A 19,645-nucleotide genomic window follows, 5' to 3' on the forward strand; every position below is an offset into this window, starting at 1 on the left:
TGCTCACATTTTCTGCAGGGATCAAGAAACCTAAAGGTCACGATGTTTTTCTGGAAATTCAGAAGAAGGTGTTCACTGCCTTTACTTTTATAGCTAGGTAGTACATAAACGTCCACACGTGTACATGTACAGACACATCAAATGGGCAACGGTTGTTGAGGAAGTTTGGATTTGCAAATATTACAGTGAGCTGGACGTAACTTTTACAAGTGATGTTGCCCCACTCTTTAATCTACTTAGTGTCTTTATCTTTGAATTAATGCCCAATTTCAGCAGGTCAGTGCCTGATCCAATTAACCCTGTCTTTACATTGGCAATTGCTACATTGATGGAATTATGACTGTGAATTTTCTCCAGTATTCTGTATCTTGAGAAATTTTGGATATAGCATGGGCTGACTCAAGCTTAAATCGCAACCATCACTCCCAGGGGAAGAGGCAAAAATGTTTCTGAATTACACCCGTTTTATGAGTACTGACAAACAAAGCAAAACTTCATAATCTAGAGGTCATCTTTTGTTATCTCCAACATTGAAGTAAATAATTCTACAACAATCATATGACTGCTTTTCTAGTTGAGACAGAATAAAACTATAACTGTGTTTTAGATAGATATGATATTGCTTCATCCTGTACAAACAAGCTGTATAGTGAGCAGTGTCATATTCAGAGTAAGTAGTTATAGCTGAGAGCAGGAAAAAAAGTTGAACACGTAAACATTCATTATATTGCAAATATCTTATTATATTTAAAGTGCTGTTGTATTTAATAATAGGAACACATTGTATCACAGCAGGAGGGAATATATAAATGTTCTAAATTATGGTAAAACGTGCAAGTAAATTGTTTTTTCCAAGTGCAAGCAATTCTAAAGCTGGTCAGAAAATTAGAAAAATATTTTTTTGTTGTTGCGTTTGATTTATTTTTTTAAATTTCCTAGACTATCATGAGTATTAACTGTATTATTGTACTTGTTCTTCTGATTAAAACATTGTTAGGAGAAAAAATATCTCTCCTTTAAAAAAAAATTATGTAAGGCATAAAAATATATGTGGGGGTATGTTTATAAGCATATTTTTTCTTAACATGAAAAAGAAAGCCAGCTGAATATTAATTAAAATATCCTGATTATTAAAATGCTCTAATTATTACCACAAACTCTGGCCCCGATTCAGGAAAGTGTTTAAATACATGCGGGTTTACTTTTTTTCAGTCTCAGGGACTTTCCTGGGTTGTAGTGTGGCTGCATAAGCATTCTTCCCAAATTCAGATCCTCTCCATGAATTAGTGTTGGAAAAATCTCGTCTCCACATACGAACCCACGGTTCGTAACTCAGGTTCAGACACAATACACAATTTCTCTATTTTGATTCTGCAACTCCTCACTCGGGGAAATATAAGAATGAGGTATTTTCAGATTATGCAAAGTTGCACGTTTAAGTCACTGTTGTTTTAACCCCCCTGGAAGCTTGAGGCTGAAGTCTGTTTCCTTGCTGCTGCAGAAGCTTTTCTTTTCTATTGTGAGAGCATCCCGGGTTGTTATTGTAGGGTTGTGATCTCGGGCTGTTTGGCTAGCTGTGTTTTCTGTTTGAGTTTTAGTTCAGTGAAGCATTTGATCTGAAACAAAGCGAGCTATATATGAATGGAATTAAAAGAAGCTCGAATTTGTCGCCTGGCACTATATCCATAATTTCTGCATAAATTTTTGGGCAAAGAGACGCTGTCCCCACACAATAACTTTTCTGGCTGATGGGGCTGCTTCGGTCCCCGCTCAGCCCAAAGAAATAGCCTGAAATACATCTCCCACGGGAGTTTGAAGATTAAAAAGTAAAACTCGCAGTGCTTTCTGGATCAGGTTGCAATCACGGGGAACACAAACCGAAACTCTTGCGAGTGGATACTCTCATTAATTGCTGTATAATTGCAGAAGGGAATAAAAAGGACGCCTGCGTCTTCCGCTACGGTGCCTCCGCGCACGGAACCAGCCGGAGAAACACCCACCAGGAAAGCTTTACCCAATTTCCAAATCCGAGGGCTGGCTCAGGACAGCCGTTTCGGCCCGAAGGAGCCGGCCCGGTGCGCCTCCCCCCGGGCCCGGGGCGCGGAGCCCGCCCGCCGCTGCCGCCGCCGTCGGGCGGTCGGGACTGACCCCTGGCGGCATCCCCGGCCTCGGATGCTGCCTCCCCTACTGACCGCTGCTTTCTCTCCCCACTGTCTTAAGCAGTTATAGGTCTCAGGCTCCCGCTTCAGGAGGGATAGCTTTGCATCCTTGCGCAGCTTTTTGTTGTCCTGATGGAAGATATTTTCTTTTTAAATGCATTAAAAACAACACGTTTGAAAACGTTTTCTATTTTAAAAATACATGCAAAGAAAAATATTTACAGTTTAAAAGAAATCGGTGCCTCTGAACCGTGTTGCATAGAAGGCAGCAATGTAATACGTGCCTGCTCTCGAGAATTCCTCTTGGATAAACTCTATCATCACCTTCCTTCAGGTTTTCTCTGAAAACATAGTAAAAGTAAATATTCGTTGCTCTGCAGCACACCTAACCTTTGTGACTCTCCAATACAAAAGCTTTGCAGATTTTCAACAGGTATTGATTGTGGGGTTTTTTATGAACAAAAAGGAAACTGTCAGTGGAAATTTTTCAAGAGAAAGAAACTGATTTTTGAAAGGTCCAAATTACTTGAACCAGACAGACATTTGATGCCCAGAAAAGAAAGCGGCAGAGCAACAGTTAGAGCAAGGAAAATGAAATGGAAAGGAAGAGATGAAATGCAGAAAGAAGTGAAATACACCATAATACTAAGATTTGTTCTACAGCAGTATTCTGAGCAATCCTAAAGAAAGGATCTGGTTCTGTCTCTTTTTTACTTACATAGTGCTGATATTATACCAGTGCTTGCAGATCCAGTCCTGCTTTGGTACCCAGGACCCGAACACATCTTTAGTGTATAACGCTTGGTTTTCGTCTTGCATACGCTGGCTTTGATGGATTTGCCATATAACTTAGATGATGTATATATAAATGAAAGGAGAAATAGGTCTGTTGTTTAGTTTTGGTTTTAATAGAGAAAATCTGTAGAACTTGACTGAAGCCAGTGGAATAACAGTGGGTTTACATCGGTGAGCACATCAGCAGCACGTTTCGTGTCCTGTGAAAGCATCTCCTTGCTCTTTTTTTTTTTTTTTAAATTTCCATTCAGAATTGCCAGGATACATATAGTATGTGTAAGGAAGCCTTCTCATCTGAATTAGCCATACCAAATTTGTTATGTTGAAGTCTCTCTCTACTTTTGAAGGAACTTGCTGAAAAGGAAATCCCACAATCTTGTCACAAGTATAAAGATAAGTAGCATTCCTACTGGATTCATGATCAAAGAGCTCAGTGCAGTTGGATTCCCACATTCTTATTTCTCCTTTCAATGTATTCCAAGCTCTTTTCTTATTTTTTTTAAGTCAGAAAGTGTTGTATACTTTTCATGAGACCTTTCTGACCAATTCCCACTAAATTGGGAGGGTGAACGTATCTGGCTATGTTACAACCTTCTCCTAGAGGGCCATTTGCAAATCTCTGCATTTTTCATATGAAACTTCTAATTCTGTTAGAACTGCAGCACCAAATTTACCCGATTTCTGTGCTGAGTTTTCATGCTGCCACCGTTGCCTCTCTGACAGAGAAGCGATTACAGGAAAGTAACGATGGGCTCATGCTGCAGACTCTGATCCAGAAGCATGCTTTCTCAGCCCATGTAAGCCCAAGTCAGGTTTCCACCCCCTTGCTGATGTCACTGGAAAGCCAAAAGTGTTCCTGTATGGAGTGCTACCCACTTATTCCGTGCTCTCCCATTCCCTGCCTAAGGTGCTCTAGGATGTTTTGTATCCACCCTGCAAGTACCACTGCCAGTTACTGTGGTGTAGTTGGCTGTAGAGTAAGTCTACCAGGCTTTAAGAGGAGGAGAAGTAGGACTTTGTACATGTACCCACAGAGAGCAAAAACTATCCAAGAAAAGAAATCAAAATGCTAAGTGGAGGTTTGCATTTTTTGATGCGGTTCTTCTGCCCTTTCAGTCTTTCTTCGTGCCTTTTCACCAGTTCTCTCAACACCAAGTGCCTCTGCAGTAATGAACTCAATAAGCAATGTTATCTAGATGTAACCTAGAATTTGGCCCCAAATGACTTAAATGACTAAATTAGAAGAGCTTATTTATTGGCAGCTGTATCTTTTTTTATTATTATTTTATATTTTTTTTTATTGTTTGCTTAAGAGATGGAGGCAGGGTCTCAGTTCTTGTAAGTTATGAAGCTTCATTGTTTTCTTGGGGTATAATTTGTACTGAATGAGGATGAAACAGACCCTTTGGGTTCACCTCTGCCAGGCCTCCCAGCAGGTGGGGTGTTCCATCTTGGTCCTGTAAAGTGGGTAGGCCCTTATCTCAGACATCACTTATGGGACATCACACTCACATTGCGCAGATATAAAGGATATCTTTGCACACTAAAAATTCTGGGTTTATGGCATCTGCTGGTCCTTTAAGTTTGAAGAGTTATAATCTTTGATTTGTATTGCTATGAACTGTATTGCTGTGATTTGGTTTTGCTTTATAAGGTAAGCTAAAATCCATGAGTTATGCCTTATATTAGGCTGTAAACACCATGCCATTTCATACCTGATGCAGACAGGGCTCTTTACCTTAAGCAAGTCTAAAGCTGCATTAGGAGTATAGTTGAGTAGGATGTGGCTGCACAAAAGTAAGGTGACCTGCAGGTCCTTGTTAGGTTTCACCAAAAATCAGGTCTGATGAAGCTGTGCTCTGAAGGAAGTGGAGTCAAGGACAGAACCAAAGGTGACACGGTTCTCTCTGCTCCTTGTTTTAACCAAGTCTTCAAATAGCACACCTGTTTTTTCTTGTTCACTCTTGTAAGCAGGAAAAGTATTTTGGGTCTTTAAAAAAAAATCCATTTCAGACATTATTAGGTGAGGATCTATGAGGTACGGTGTGAAGAAGGTCAGCCTTTGCTGACTCGGGTGATTCCCTCTTGGCCTTAAAAACTGTGAGAAGTTGTGTGCTCCTAGTGATCCCTGATGGTGTTGATGAATAAAGTTAATAGAATTTTTAATAAAAGATACAACCACTGGAACTGAATCCACCACTATTTAAAAACATGAAATAGATACTTACCTTATATAGTTGGAAAGTGTTTGGTTGGTAGCCATGGCAATTTACAGGTGTTAAATTAGCCACAATGGGGCTGCCTAGTTCCCTGATGCAACAGAAATATTTTGAGACTTACAATGAAAAAAATTAATAAAGCCCTGCAATATAAAGACTATAAAGTTCAAACAAGAATGGAGAGTGCAAAGTTAGATCTGTATTTCTATGAAATTTCATAAAATGAGATTTTACACTGTGTAATACAACCTGCTGCTTCAACTGAAATGAGGGACTTGGTTTGATATTTTCATTAAATGCAAAGTATTTGTGGATACTGGTGGCAATTAGGTGTTGCAAATGCAGTCATCAGTTTGAAACTGAGCATATAAAAAGGTACTTTAATAAAAAATACAGTCACCTTGGTACCTGAATCTTACTCTTAGTGTATTGTATGGCAGACACTCTATCCATTAGACTGCAGTCACAGGTTAACAATAAGGAAAATTTCAAGGCATAGAATTAGCTACGGGAAAGCTCCCTATTATTGAATAAATGCAATAAAGACACAGCAAAATTTACAAGGAAAAATTTAATAAAATATTGACTATAAAGGCTGCAACGTTCTGTGTCTGCTCCATAGCTTATATCCAAATCTGTGCACGTTCAAAAGTCCATGCAAATTTGACTTAATTTACTTTGCTTTCTCCTTCTTCAGGAATATAAAGTGAACATAATATTTTCCTTTATTTTATCTATAAACGGTTTCCTAAATGGGAGTTTATTAAAAAGGAGGCAGGGTTAGGTTCTCCAGGATGTTAGAGTGATTATGTCTTGGCAGAACCAGAAGAGGCTGAGTCCAAGGGCCTGACTGTTCGTTAGCATCTAGCCAACACCCTGGATTCCTAATCAGCTTAAGAAACGTATGGACAGTGACAAGTGGACTCTTTCCCAGCTTTGTTTTCGTCATTGCTGCCAACTGCCAACTGACATTTTTTGGTGCGTTATTTTTCTTTGGCAGTGTAGAGGGCTATTGGAATTGCCATACCCAACTCTGCCAGGGATCCCTAAGTTTCTCTGTTACATTTCTACCCAGCTTTTAAGAACATAAATGTCTGATCCATAGACACAAAAACTAAACCAGTTTCATGTTATGTCTCTTAGACATTAGATAAACGTAGCCAACTTCAGTTTGCCAGTTGGTATGGCATTGCTTTTCCTATTGTGTGACTGTTCATCAGTGTGACTTGGACTGGAGCTGGTTTTGGAGAAGTGAGTTTGCCGGCTCCTACCTGTGGGCAGAACTGCTCTCCAGAGTGCAGCTGTGGTGCAGTCTCCTTCTCTGGCTCTCTTAGGAGGGGATACACTAGCATAACCTGTCAATTACACTATTGCAGATACTCAAACCCCAACTCTGTGTAAACAGCAACACGTATACACCTCTTGAGTGCCTGAGAGAATACATGTAAAGAGCAACAGATCCATCCAAATTGTCCCATAGAGGTCTGGGCTATGTTCCTATAAAGACTCACCCTGGGTTAGAAGTTTTCTTGCAGTCGCATAATTTTCTAGAGGACCTACGTATCAGGAACCTGCATCTGATTCATACCATCACAGGCAGAAATTTGCCAACGCGAGAGGGATAATATCTTAGGGGCAGTGATAGCACTTTGTCATCCACGGGCCCAGATTTCAATGTTGTCTTCCAGAAACATCCTCTTGGAAGCCAAAGGCAATTTTTAGCCCAAGGGAAGCACTCAGTATGAAGTGTTTTGCACAGTTTTGTTTCTGCAATAGTTTATAGATGAATGGTGGAATAATGACAGGGGAAGGCATATTACCTAAGTGTAGACTGGTCTGAACACTTATTTCTGAGTGTTATCTGCTGTTTTCCTGCATCCTTGTCATCCTACAACCCATGGTGGTCCACAGTGAGTTTGCCTGTATCCTCGGCCTCTAGACAAAGTGACTTCTATTTACTTTAAAACTTGTGGTGTTGGTGTGCCAGCATTGTCAGTGACTCAGGCAGTGATTAAACACAGAAGTATTTTTCCCCACATTTATGAAACGTAAAGATATTTGTTTTGATTCCATCACTGTCACCTCATTAGGCACCAGGAAAGTTAGGTTATACATTGAATCAGTTTTGCACTTGGTTTTGTTTACTTTTCATAAATTAACATGGTAATTCACTGTAATAAAATTCTTCGTTTACACAAAGATATCAAAAGGCATCGTCCATTATTCTCCTTAATGTTACAGCTTTAGAATGTGAAGCAAAAAGCTCTGTTTATATTGCAGCTGGATGGAGCACTTACCACAGAGCGTCACATCCCAGATATGCTTTGCTTTAAGAAGCAGCAGAGAAATGCCAAATAATGAAAAAAACCCCAACAACCAAAATCTACACATAAAATAAACCCCACCAAAATACCTCCTCCATTAAAATGTCTCCCATCTTCCTGAATTACTTATCCAAAACACTATCTCCTTCCATTTACGTTCCTTTTTCTTGGTCTAGCAAGTAGCAATGAGGTACACTGCTACAGACAAGAGAAGCTTGAGTCCTACTAGCTGCAGTGTGCAGCAAAAAGGGTTGTCCACAGTCATTAGTGCAAGAAACATCTGCAGTGAAGGCAGTGCAGAATTTGGACAGACTGTGCACTTTTATCATTGACAAACAACTGATCCTGTACCATCAGAAGGTACGAAATGCCCTTCCACCCCACTGTGCCTTAGCAGGTTTTGGATTCTGGATGCCTTTTCTTGCTGATCCAGATTGCTTGAGTTCCCTGCAGAGAAAACGGTTTGTGCCGCTTCAAATTTCTGGTGCTGCTTGGCGTTTGCCACTGTGTTATTTCATTCCACTGTATAACTGGTACTGGAATTGCAGGCTACCGACAAAATTATCCAGCTTACTCATTTCCCACATGTGGAAGTGAGGTATTGAAGGCAAAATAAAGTTTAGCTTGAGCTTCTGTTTCTTCTTTTCTCTCTCTTTTCTCTTTTAGGACTGTTTATGTTTGCATGAGCTGCAGGGGAACTGGAAGTGCGCTAGCTGATCTAGCAAGGCACAACTCCTACCTGCCCCCCCCCCCCCCCCCCCGCCTCCCCCAAAATATCTGTGTGCTTTATTTGTGCCTCCTCTGAACTTTCGGGAAAAAAAATAATGCACAAAACAGCCAGAGAAAGGGAAGGATCTGATGGGTTGAAAATTCACTTTTGTGCTTTATACCAGATGATAACTTTCTGGTCTGTACTCGCACCAGCCTCAGACAATTTCATTGAATGGCAAGCACAAGGCAGATGAGTCCAGCCATGCTTTGCCATAGTGTACAACAAAAGCATCTGCAGGAAGAGATCTTCTTCTCTGCAGTGAACCCATGATGATTTTTAAGCAAGTGTTCCTTACTGGGTATTAAAAATGTCTTTCAACATTGATACTTTAAAGACCAGGGGGAGCATTTTCAAAGCCCATTTTTTTTGGTCGGTTCAGAAAAAAATTGCAGAAGTTTCATGAGCATGTATGAAGCATATACAGCTAGGAATATGTCAAAAAATCTTGCAGGTTTAATTTTGGGGATTAAAGAATAAACATTATGATGTTATTTAGAAATAGACTAGCAATTAAACCTTTCATCTAAAAGTTACAAAAACCTTCTATCTTTTGTGTGCTGATGGATGACATGATGACGAACCGCAAATGTTATTAAATTTAATATTATCACTCATTCAAGATAAGGGGCAACAAATTAACTGTGTTCTGTAAATCAACAAGGTATAGAAAGATTTATCGTACCATTCCCAAGATGTGGTTTATGGAGCTCTATTTGTACATCAGTTACTTGTTGGAGGTCTTCACCAAACACCTTGGATTACAGTGGCTGTAATGCAGGATGGATCTAACTCCTACCGTAGGCAGAACTGGAAATAGTGGATGTAGTGGGCTGACCTAACTCCTGCAGTGGAGGCCATCGCTACAGCGGCTGCAGCCCTGCCTGCAGTGCAGGCAAGCGATTGAACTGCAACGGGGAGGGCAGTCGCTACAAACAGATCTCAGATCTTGCGCCAAGCTAGGAAAAACACAGAGCAAGAAGCATTGGGATATTAGGGAGCAACCATAGCCTGGGAAAGCTCTCAGCACAGGAAAGGGATTAGTGTTTTGGCAGCCTGTCCTTGTGGAAGGAGCCTCCCCACCCTAAGGTTCATGTCCCCACGCTGACCAGAGGCATGTTAGCAGGTGGCTGGAGCTGTCCTCCTCCACCCAGGTGGTCCCCCTCTGCTCCCCCACTTCCAGAGAGACTCCTCTTGCCATGAGGGCTTCTCGTTGGACTTGATCCCAAATCCGCACAGTTTATGGAAAGATTCCTGCTGAGGTCAGTTGCTTTGGTTTGAGTAACTGCACGGAGGCACTCTTGAATTTCGGGAGTTCAAAGTAGGGGCTGAGCCTCCATCAGGTGTCAGGACAGGTGAGGGGGACGGTGACAGGCATGGCAATGCCAGTGAAGGGCCAGAGTTGGTTGAACTCGTTCTCTACCTTCCCTCTCCCGCGTTTTAGGGATTTTTATGGAAAACACATTTGTAATGTATTCAATCGCATCTATGCAGGGGAGCATTAGATTGGCATAAAGGTAAACAACTGGCAAATTATTCATAACTCAAAATCTGCCCAATGTCTTTTTGTTCCAAAACTTTAGAAATTAGAGACTGCTCACCAGATGTTATAAAAGAAATTACTAATTTAACTGCTAAACTGCTAAAAGGCTCACTCTGGTAATATTTTCCTGCAGAAAATGTCTGTGTCTTGTTAAATGTTTATTGAATACTGTAATTATATTACATTTGCTGTTAAATGATATTGACATTTTTGAATAAAAAGGGGGCTTTTTGTTGTTTTTTTTTTAATCCAGGCAGGATCTATAATGTGGACATCTGGTTGCAACCTAATGTGTGGCATTGAAACAAAAAAAAATATCTCCCCACTCTCAAAGAAAAAAAGCTTTCTGCCAATGTTTTTCTCTGTGTATTATTTTTTTCAAAGTAGCTCCAGCTTTTGTAGCTCCAGCTATGATTAAGCACCAGGACTTTCTCACTATCAGCAAATGTTTAAAGGCAAGTAACCAGCAAAGCTTCAACAAGTTGATGGCTGGTGAAAAAAGGATATATTTAGCAATGAAACAGCTGTTTCTTGAGCAATAACCCAGCTGTTTGGCTTGGAGAATACCTGTTAGAGTTATTAATCATATTAAAAAGTAGAAAAAGAAAACCCTGACTCTGGAAGGCATGAAACAGACATTTTAAGGGCTTTTTTATAAAAAGGTGGCTTTGTCACTATAAGGAGTGTAAGTAAAAGAAAAGGGGGAAAGGAGCTGGAAATCTTTTAGAAGTCTATAGGCATTTAAATAGATGCACTTAATATTGCTGCCAGCTACCAATCAAGTTTCTTTTCCTCATTTAGTGGATGATGTTCTTGTAAATAGTTGCAAAATGCTTTGTATCATAGTGTTTTCCGTATCCATTCCCTCACCTAAAACTTTCTGTTGAATTACTGGTAAGGGTTCAGATGTGGTGTTGGCTAACTGCACCACTCAGCATATATTTATTTTTTCCCATTTCCCATTGGGTAATGGAAGACAGAAATTTGGCTCCCTTTGGCCTTGGGACCTATCCATAACTCAAAGAATGTGATTTCTACTGGAGCTAGAGTAAGGAATACGTATAAAATTCTACCATCTAGCTGGAATGTTAAAGACAGTCTTTCTCTTACAGGGTTTCCCCGTAATGCAGTCGATTTAATCAAGAGAACTGGTCAATTACAGTATGCTTGTGCTGAGCAGACGTGATACACAACTCAAGTATTTAAATTGCAACTTGTGCTACAAAGGTGTTGCTGGTTGGGAACATCTTCAAAAGCAAAAGTTTCATTGTATGTAGATAGGACCAAATCCTGACTGCTGTATATGCATAAAAAGTAATTCTAGTGGCTCCATTGTTATTCCAGGTGGTCCTACATTGCACAGCTGGAGCCACCACAAGAAAGACCTATGCACATAGAAAGCACATGCTTTTTGGACAATGTATTAATTCACTAAAAAGTGGACAGATACATTTCTTTTGGCTAGGTTTCGGGGATTTTCTGACTTAGAGTATTTGAGTTTTCTTTTGCTTATGTCTCTTTAAAGAATAAGTAAACAGAATAAAACTCGGATCTTTCAAACGTCTCAGACCTGAGCTACTTCTTTTATCTGGAACTGAACATAGCAGGATTTTTTTAGGTAGAATGCAATATTTTGACCTGTCAAAATGAAATGTTTCATTTAGGGGAATCTGAATCAGATAATAAAGGCAATCTAGTTAAGTTATACTCTTTTATTTATATCATCAATTTTTATAAAACTGTCCATATGAACAGAAATGTATCTGTCAACAATAAAAATAGTTCAGACTTCCATCAAAGAATTAATTCATGCATCGAAGGCTATATGGACTGTCATAGCTAAAGTCTGCTCCCATTTATCATGGTTTACATTTTTTATATTGGAGTAATCTTCCTGATGTACTGCAGAATAACTCGAGGGTCTGGCACCGTTCCCTCCCAGCCTCATGTGATATAGGATGAATGTGCACACTTTTTCCATGGGGCTGGACATATATCTCTTGCCTCACTGGATATAAGTTTACCTTTTGCCTTGCAATCCTGTGACTCCTCCACACTTGAGAAGGTTTTGGGAATTGAGAGAGCATGTTGTGAGCCCTTTTTTGGCCACCACCAGCATTAACTTGCCAGTGACTCGATGGAATCTAGCAGATGTATCACTTCAGCAGCTAAGTGTATGATAAAAATGTACCTGGGCTCAGTACTGTGCCGAGGTATTGTGTCCATATGCACACAAAAGCTCAGTAAGACAAATCAGCACTAATACTAGGATAATTTAATAGATCAATGGAATCATTCTTAGCTTGCAAAAGGTATTTGTGTTTCCAGATTCTCCTTTTCCCCCAGATCAACGCCATGACCTAGCTCGCAGTTGTATTTTGTCTGCAAGGGTTTGTTGCAATTCAAAGAGACGACAAAACTTGCATTGCAGGCAATACAAAGGCCCACATTAAATTCAGGCATGTGGGTGGGTGGAGTTTAAATCTGGTCCTTATGCTCAGGATGCTAAAGAGTTGCAGTTTATCCTGAAGTGATTTATACACACTGGCATTATATTACCTCACGTAAAGCTAACATAAATGAGCCAGGGAAAAGGGTGCCATAGAAAATACAGCAACCATTGAGGACCAAAGCTTGTCTCCATCGCACACTGTGTTGTTCCACATCCCCTTTCAGGGTTGTACAGTTTCATCTGAGGCCACAGGCCCCTGCTGCAAAGAAGTGAGGCTGGCAGATGCTTTTGCAGCAGGAACTGGAGGCCCTGGCAGGCTCAGTGTGAGTCTCCCGCTGGCTTCTGGAAAGGGTGTCATCTATAGGAACAGCAAAATTGGTCTCAAAGTACCACCAATAGCAATAGGTCTGACATGTTGGCTGTTTGTCCATTTTTTTCTCTCTTAGAGGAAAATTAAATGCTGGATATAATTTAAGACTGTACACTGTGTTTCTGCAGCTCTAAACAGGATATGGGAACATAAGCAGTTTGGAAAGATGCCATGCCTTTCTCTGCAGGTAGGTATCCATCAGTGCTGATACTGCACAATGTTTTTCCTGGGTTGATAGTAGAATTTGAAAAGCGGTTTGTAAACTGAAGTTCATCATGTTGAGGGCTTACCAGAGAAGTTTTGACAGTCACCTAGGATTGAATGGTCTTAATGATAGAGGTAACTACAGGGATACTGCAAAGCTTTATGGCTTATTCAGCTGGGAATTGAGCTACCAAGTTCCTAGAGACTCTCACCTGATGCCTCCAGAGTACAAGCATGCTGACTGGATGCTCAGCAGTGGTATCCCAATTGATAAGCTGTGAGGCAGGTGACATCACATTGCTGCTTTAAGTTTCTATCCTCTGTATTTCATAAAACTAAGAGGAACACCATTGTCTGTGAAATATTGAATTGAATTGGAACTGGCCTGGGAGTTATTGGGATAGAGGGAAGAAGGAAGTTCTGACCAGACAGATAGCTCATCCCAGAAGCTCCATTTCTTTAGGATGCCTCTCTAAAAGTACTGTTCTAATTCCAATACCGTATAATAAAGACATATGTAGATACAACTTACACAATTCCATAATTTCTTGATGGGTTTTTAGATGTATAGGGAAAGATCCCATGTAAATTATCTTCATGTAAATTGTATTATAATAATGTTATAATATTATTATTGAAGTATTAAACATTATAATAATTATTGTAATATAATTGCATTTCTATTTGCATATTTTATAATTATATTAATATATATGGAGACACACAAACACACACTACAGATGTTTGTGTATATATTTTACAGAAAGATAACCAGAAAAAATCTTGCTAATATTATCTACCTAAAAATGTTTAAAAAAAAAGAAAATAATAACTTAATTCTCTCAGTGTAATCCTTGAGAAAATTCAATGTTTGTTGTTTCTGAGCCTTCTTCACTACTACAAATGTAGATGTCCGTTTTTTGTGGAGATGGTATGATGTGTAAAAAAATTTCTCAAGAACTTTTTTATCAGCCAAATCATTGCTGAGGAATTATCCAACAAGCCAAAGGAGAATTAAGAAATTTGCCAGTATGTGAAACAAATCTGACAAGTATCTTGCCAGAGTTCCCAAAGAAACCCTTCCCAAGAGCTGTTCAGTCTTTCTCATTCACAGAATCACAGAATCACAGAATCACAGAGGTTGGAAGGGACCTTTTAAGATCATCTAGTCCAACCAATGAAAAAAAAAAAAAAAAAAAACAAAAACCAAAAAACAAAAAACAAAACAAACAAACACAACACAAAAAAACAAAAACAAAAACCACCACACACGCAACCCACACACACACCACCACACCACCCAACACTAATCCATATTCCCAAGCACTATGTCAACTCCTCTCTTGAATACCTCCAGGGATGGTGCCTCAACCACCTCCCTGGGCAGCCCATTCCAATGCCTGACAACCCTTTCAGTAAAGAAATATTTCCTAATATCTAACCTGAACTTCCCCTGGCGCAACTTGAGGCCATTGCCTCTTGTCCTATCATCTGTAACTTGGGAGAAGAGACCGACCCCCGCCTCTCTACAGCCTCCTTTCAGGTACTTGTAGAGAGCAATAAGGTCTCCCCTCAGTCTCCTCTTCCCCAGACTGAACAACCCCAGCTCCCTCAGCCTCTCTTCGTAAGACTTGTGCTCCAGAAGTATGGAAAACCACAAGCATACATTGTCATATTGATGCAGCTCTTTGCTCCTCATGGGATGGGTTGCAGAACCAGAGGGGAGTGTCTGTTCTCATCTCCCCCCCTGAAGCTGGATACTCTGAAGTTGTCTGCCTACGTGCCAGTCTATCAAGATACAAATAGTAAAAAATGTCAAAAGTTATTGCCATAACATAATCAATATTTTCATCATCTGTAAAATGACATCTTTTCTGAAGCTAGGCCTTCCAGAAAATTAGGCCTATATTAATCCATGAGAAAAATTTGAAATTAATAATTTATCTGTCATTTTAGTCCCTCTTTGCCCACATATTCCCAGGCTGATCACGGTTGGAACGTAATTTTGCAAAATTTTGTATTTGTGCACTGATTTCTAATGTCCAGCATTTGCTATTACCTTCTTTTTCATTCATTGTTGCTGGCCAGTTGAGAGCACTACTTCTGTTGCCTGGCTGGATTAACACACAAGAATTCCTTGTGAAATACTTGTGAACACATCTCTGTTAATCACATTAGAATTGGAACAGTATAGTCTCCAAACGGTTTATATTTATTTTTAAAAGACTGTACCTTAGTAGCATTTATTAAATCTCTGCCCCCTTGTCTAAATTCTAACAACATTTCATTAGTGTTCCTATTTATTTATTTACTTTTACAGGGAGAGGATACCAAGTTAGTCTTCAGGACCCAAGGTTTTGTTTTATGTGCAGTTACTAAGTGCAGCTAAATCCAAGAAAAAATATACTCGAAAATAGAAGGCGCCAACTGTTAGGACCGTTTTTTGCTTGGATGGTTTTTATTCAGATGTGTTTCTCTTGTCACAAAGAATTCGAACATGCTTGCTTGAGCAATGCCATCTGCAGTCTTTCTAAAGACAGTGATTTTGTTCTTTCAGGTCTCTGTTCTTCAAAGACTTAAATCCATCCTAAATGTTGCACTTTGAGGTTGGTCCCATCAACTTAAACAGGGCTACCTACCAGTCAAAGAGGTAAGTAGTGGTGTTGCAGTGAAAAGACGCTGTTTGCCATCCTTTGCCAACAGATGCGTTAGACAGATACAATGTGTTGTACAAACGTGTACTGACCAGCAAGATGTTTGCCTCCTAACTTCCCACTTCTGGCATAAAAATCCTGTCAAAAGCAGCCTGTCAAGCACGACACTCAGAAAAGAGGAAAAAAAGAGTCCTGTCCCCTTCAGACTCTGGAGACAGCAACCCCCAAATTTCTTCAGAATCAGGAATCATCAACGGGGACTCCTCTTGATTGATGCATATGACAGACAGGTTTTGTGCCTCTTTCTCCCAGTAAGCCTGTACACAAGGGGATCAGCAATTGTGACGGTGTAGTTCAGATCTTTCCACAGTTTAGCTTGATGTAATTAAGGATGTTTTATTCTTTTTACCTGTAGAGCGATTGCATGCTCTAAATCTCGTCTATTTTTTCAACTATTTTAGTTAGTCTAATAAAAGACAACACCTCTCACTACGCTCCTGGCCTCAGTTATACCACTAGACTATCATAGCTACAACGGTACTTATAAAACACGGTGCATCTAAAAAATACCACATTCATTTTTGTCTTTTACTTTTCTTATAAAGTTGAAGTGAAATGTCAACATTTTTAGAATCCATGAGTACCATGAGCAAAAGCAGGATGTAGAAATGCTGGTGGTCTGATCCCTAATTGGTTTAAAAGGCAATAAAGACAGATTGTTTCTTTTAAGACACTGCAGTCACTTTCTTTTTCTAACTTATAGTACTAAAGTCTCATAGCACTGATAGTTCTGCATGGGTCTGACTCCTTGAAAAGGTCCTTATAAGGCTTTGTAGCTCCAAAATAGCTCTCTCTTAGTACCTACTTCTTCTTGGAAGAATCTTTTTTGTCTTGTCACACAAAGCAAAAAATTAAAGTAAATTCCTCTTCTTAGCACTCTCAGCCACTACATCTGTGAGCTAGGAAGACCCAGGCATGCATGACATATTACTAACTGCATTAACATTGTAGCATTAGAAGGAGAAAATGATACACAATCCTTGAAGCCAGCAGAAGGACCACTGAAAGTTCAGAGGCGGCCATGCTGTTTGCCCATTTTCAGTTGTTTACTATGTACTGGGACAGAGGCAAGTTTGCATGTGAAATTAAATGCAGTACACAGAATAAATATAAACTAGACATGACATCAGAAAATATGGATGGAAACAACTCTTGCTCTTACCAAAGGTATTTCTGGGATAACGTCCTGCTAAAAGTCCACACATAAGATCTTTAGAATAGGGGTTGCTCTTTCCAGCACCATAAAATTTGATGAAAAAAGCAATTCAGTGCTTTTAGTCCATGATGGAAGTAATAGGAAGTTGGTGGAGGTTTAGGATGTTTATTAGAGGAACAGGTCTCCATGAGACCCAGAAGAAAAGAGATTTGTTTTGAAGGCAATGAGATCAGGTCAGTACAGAAACTCATCTCTGAAACCATAAATGAGATATCTCTGTGTTAGGCTAGGTTTATGCTGTAGCTGAAGCACGGACAGATAACCTAAGAATAAAATAAAACAATAATAATCTGTTTTTCTTGGCTTAGGAACTTCAGAATGAACACTAAATCTGACCTAACATTAGCCCTGCCTCCAAAGGTCCCTTCCCAACTATATAATTCCGTAATTCTAAGTATGATCATCTTGTGCTGTAGTGTCTTTTGCAATACTGATGAGTTATTAAAATTTCCAAGTTACAACTGTTCTACATTATGAGGGATTGTTTTTGTTCAGGAGCCTATAGGATGGTGGCCTAGGCAATAGCTTTATCAAATCCTATTTTGTCATTTTATTGTGCATGCTCTCTATTGTACAGTGGGGTTTTTTAAAGTCTTGCAACCAAAACAATTCATTTGTGAAGCTTCTTATCTCCTCCTTTCTCTTGTTCCTATTACTATATATTCTATACATATACACAAAATGAGCACAACTTAAAATTCCTCATTACTAACATTACCTACACATAGACAGCTATCCAGCAGTTACGTTTTTCCTTTACAGAAACACAACTGTAGTCTTTAGAAAGCTGGTGCTAAGCTTCATTTCTTTCTTTTAAGACTTGGAAGGACATATAAATCATCACAATGGGAGCTAGTAAAGACTGTATTAAGCCAGTTCCAACCTGATGTAAATATTTCTTTGACAGAGCCATCAGCCTTCAAACCATTAACCTCACTGCTTATCCTCCAGTATTGCAAACCTATTTTGGCTAAAATATATAGAAGTGCCTTTCACTTGATATTGTGATATCTTCAGGCTCTTATGTAGGAGGGTGGTCTCATAGTTACAGCATGGGGGCAAGAAGACAGGAGCTTGCTTTGTTCCCAGCACTCACCCAGATTTTCTGCAGAACTTCAAACAAGTCATCAGAGGCAGAGGAACTGGATGGATAGTGGAGAAAGTTGGCCAGAGTTTCTTACCCTTACAAGGGGTAAGAAACAAAGGAGGCAAAATTTTCTCTTGGGCAACTACTCTCCTTTTATTAAAGTAATGGGATGCACTTTACTGTTTCTAAAGATGATATTTAACTATTTCACAGTTCTATCTCTATAGTGACGGAATGTTTTCTAGATTACACCATATTGGTGGCTTTCTATGGACTTCTGTAGATAACTGCATGTGCTTTTTCCTTGTCTTTTTTTCCCCTTTTCTTCTTCTCAAATTATCCAGGAAGCTCTCAAGAATCTTTAGACCTATCACTCCAAAATGCACTGCATTTTCCGGCAACAGAAAGATAAAATGCCTGAATCCATCAAATTAACATTTCACCCTTGACAAAATGAGCTGTACTGTTTTCAGAGATTTACATACTTATTCATTGCTACTTCTTGCATAAATATCTATTTTTTTTCCCTCAGTGCTTTTACAAACCTCCAAATAAGGTTGACTCTTTCTGCTGAGAGATTCAATTGTTGGTATGTGTTTTCCATGGGCATGATGAAAGCCAGCTAGAATTACTGCTGAGTGAACTGCAGCAATCCAGGATTATGATGAATGGGAATAGTGAATGATCAGTGACTGACGTAAGCAAAACATTATTGAGTTTGAAGCGCCTATAATTAGAGGGACATGATTCTTCAACTGAACATTGCCATGTCAAACATGGGACAAATACAATATTCGTCTTTAAGTATTGAAAGCTTTTGAGCGAGAAATCATTTAATCACAAAATGGCATGTGGTTCTTAGACAGCAAGCTATTTCACCCATTGCATACCTTCAGCAGAACAGGGCTCATTTACATCAGGGTTGAATTTGGCAAGTGAGAACAAAAACATTGTGAAAAGTTCCTTCAGAACTTGATTTGACCCTGGTCACATGAAGTCCTCCCATCCCATTACAAAGTTTTGGTCTCATCACTAATCAAGAAGTGACCCTTTTCTCCTACAACTTCTCATACCTGCCAGGCTCCACTCTGATATACCTCAGGAAACATTACTCTATGCTCAGGCTGCTGCCTGGAAATAACTTATTTGGCCCTTGAATTTGAATCAATAGCTCATTTTTTTTTTACTTCTTTGCCCAATACAAAATATGGTTCACAGACTATGGGGTGGATATGTCAGGCAGCAGCTGGAACACTTACCTCTAAGGGTAGTATTTACAAAGCTGATTATCATACTTAAAAGGATGTGACCCATATACAGGAAATCATGGAGATAAAGAAACCCTGTTTTTCTAGTAAAACTCATTTCTAGTGAAATCTAAGAGTTTCTGAGACATAACTCAAACCTGATTGTGGGCAAGAGTAGGTAATAATAGAACGTCGCTTCTGGAGGAGAAACCAGGCAGGTCAAAGTAATTGGCTTTAATTAGAGGAGACGGAAAGTAGACAGAACATTGGTTTTTGAAGGCAGGACATTGGGAGTGCAGGTCTTTACCTCCTGTACAAAGCACTATGTATAATCAGAGTACGGGTGGCATAGAGTGGATCTTAGGTTCACCTCAGTTCTCATTTCCTGGAGTTCTCTTGACACCACTGAAGTGTATTAAAGACAATCTTCTCTGGCAGTATTTCAAGAGAGAAGGGATATTATGAAATGCAGCAAGAGCAGAGAAAAATAAATGATCATCAGTAATGTCCTTTTAACATTGTGTGTGTAGAGGGGGAGCATGAGCG

Source organism: Numenius arquata, chromosome 4 (assembly GCF_964106895.1).
Source record: "Numenius arquata chromosome 4, bNumArq3.hap1.1, whole genome shotgun sequence".
In the NCBI taxonomy this organism is placed as follows: domain Eukaryota; kingdom Metazoa; phylum Chordata; class Aves; order Charadriiformes; family Scolopacidae; genus Numenius; species Numenius arquata.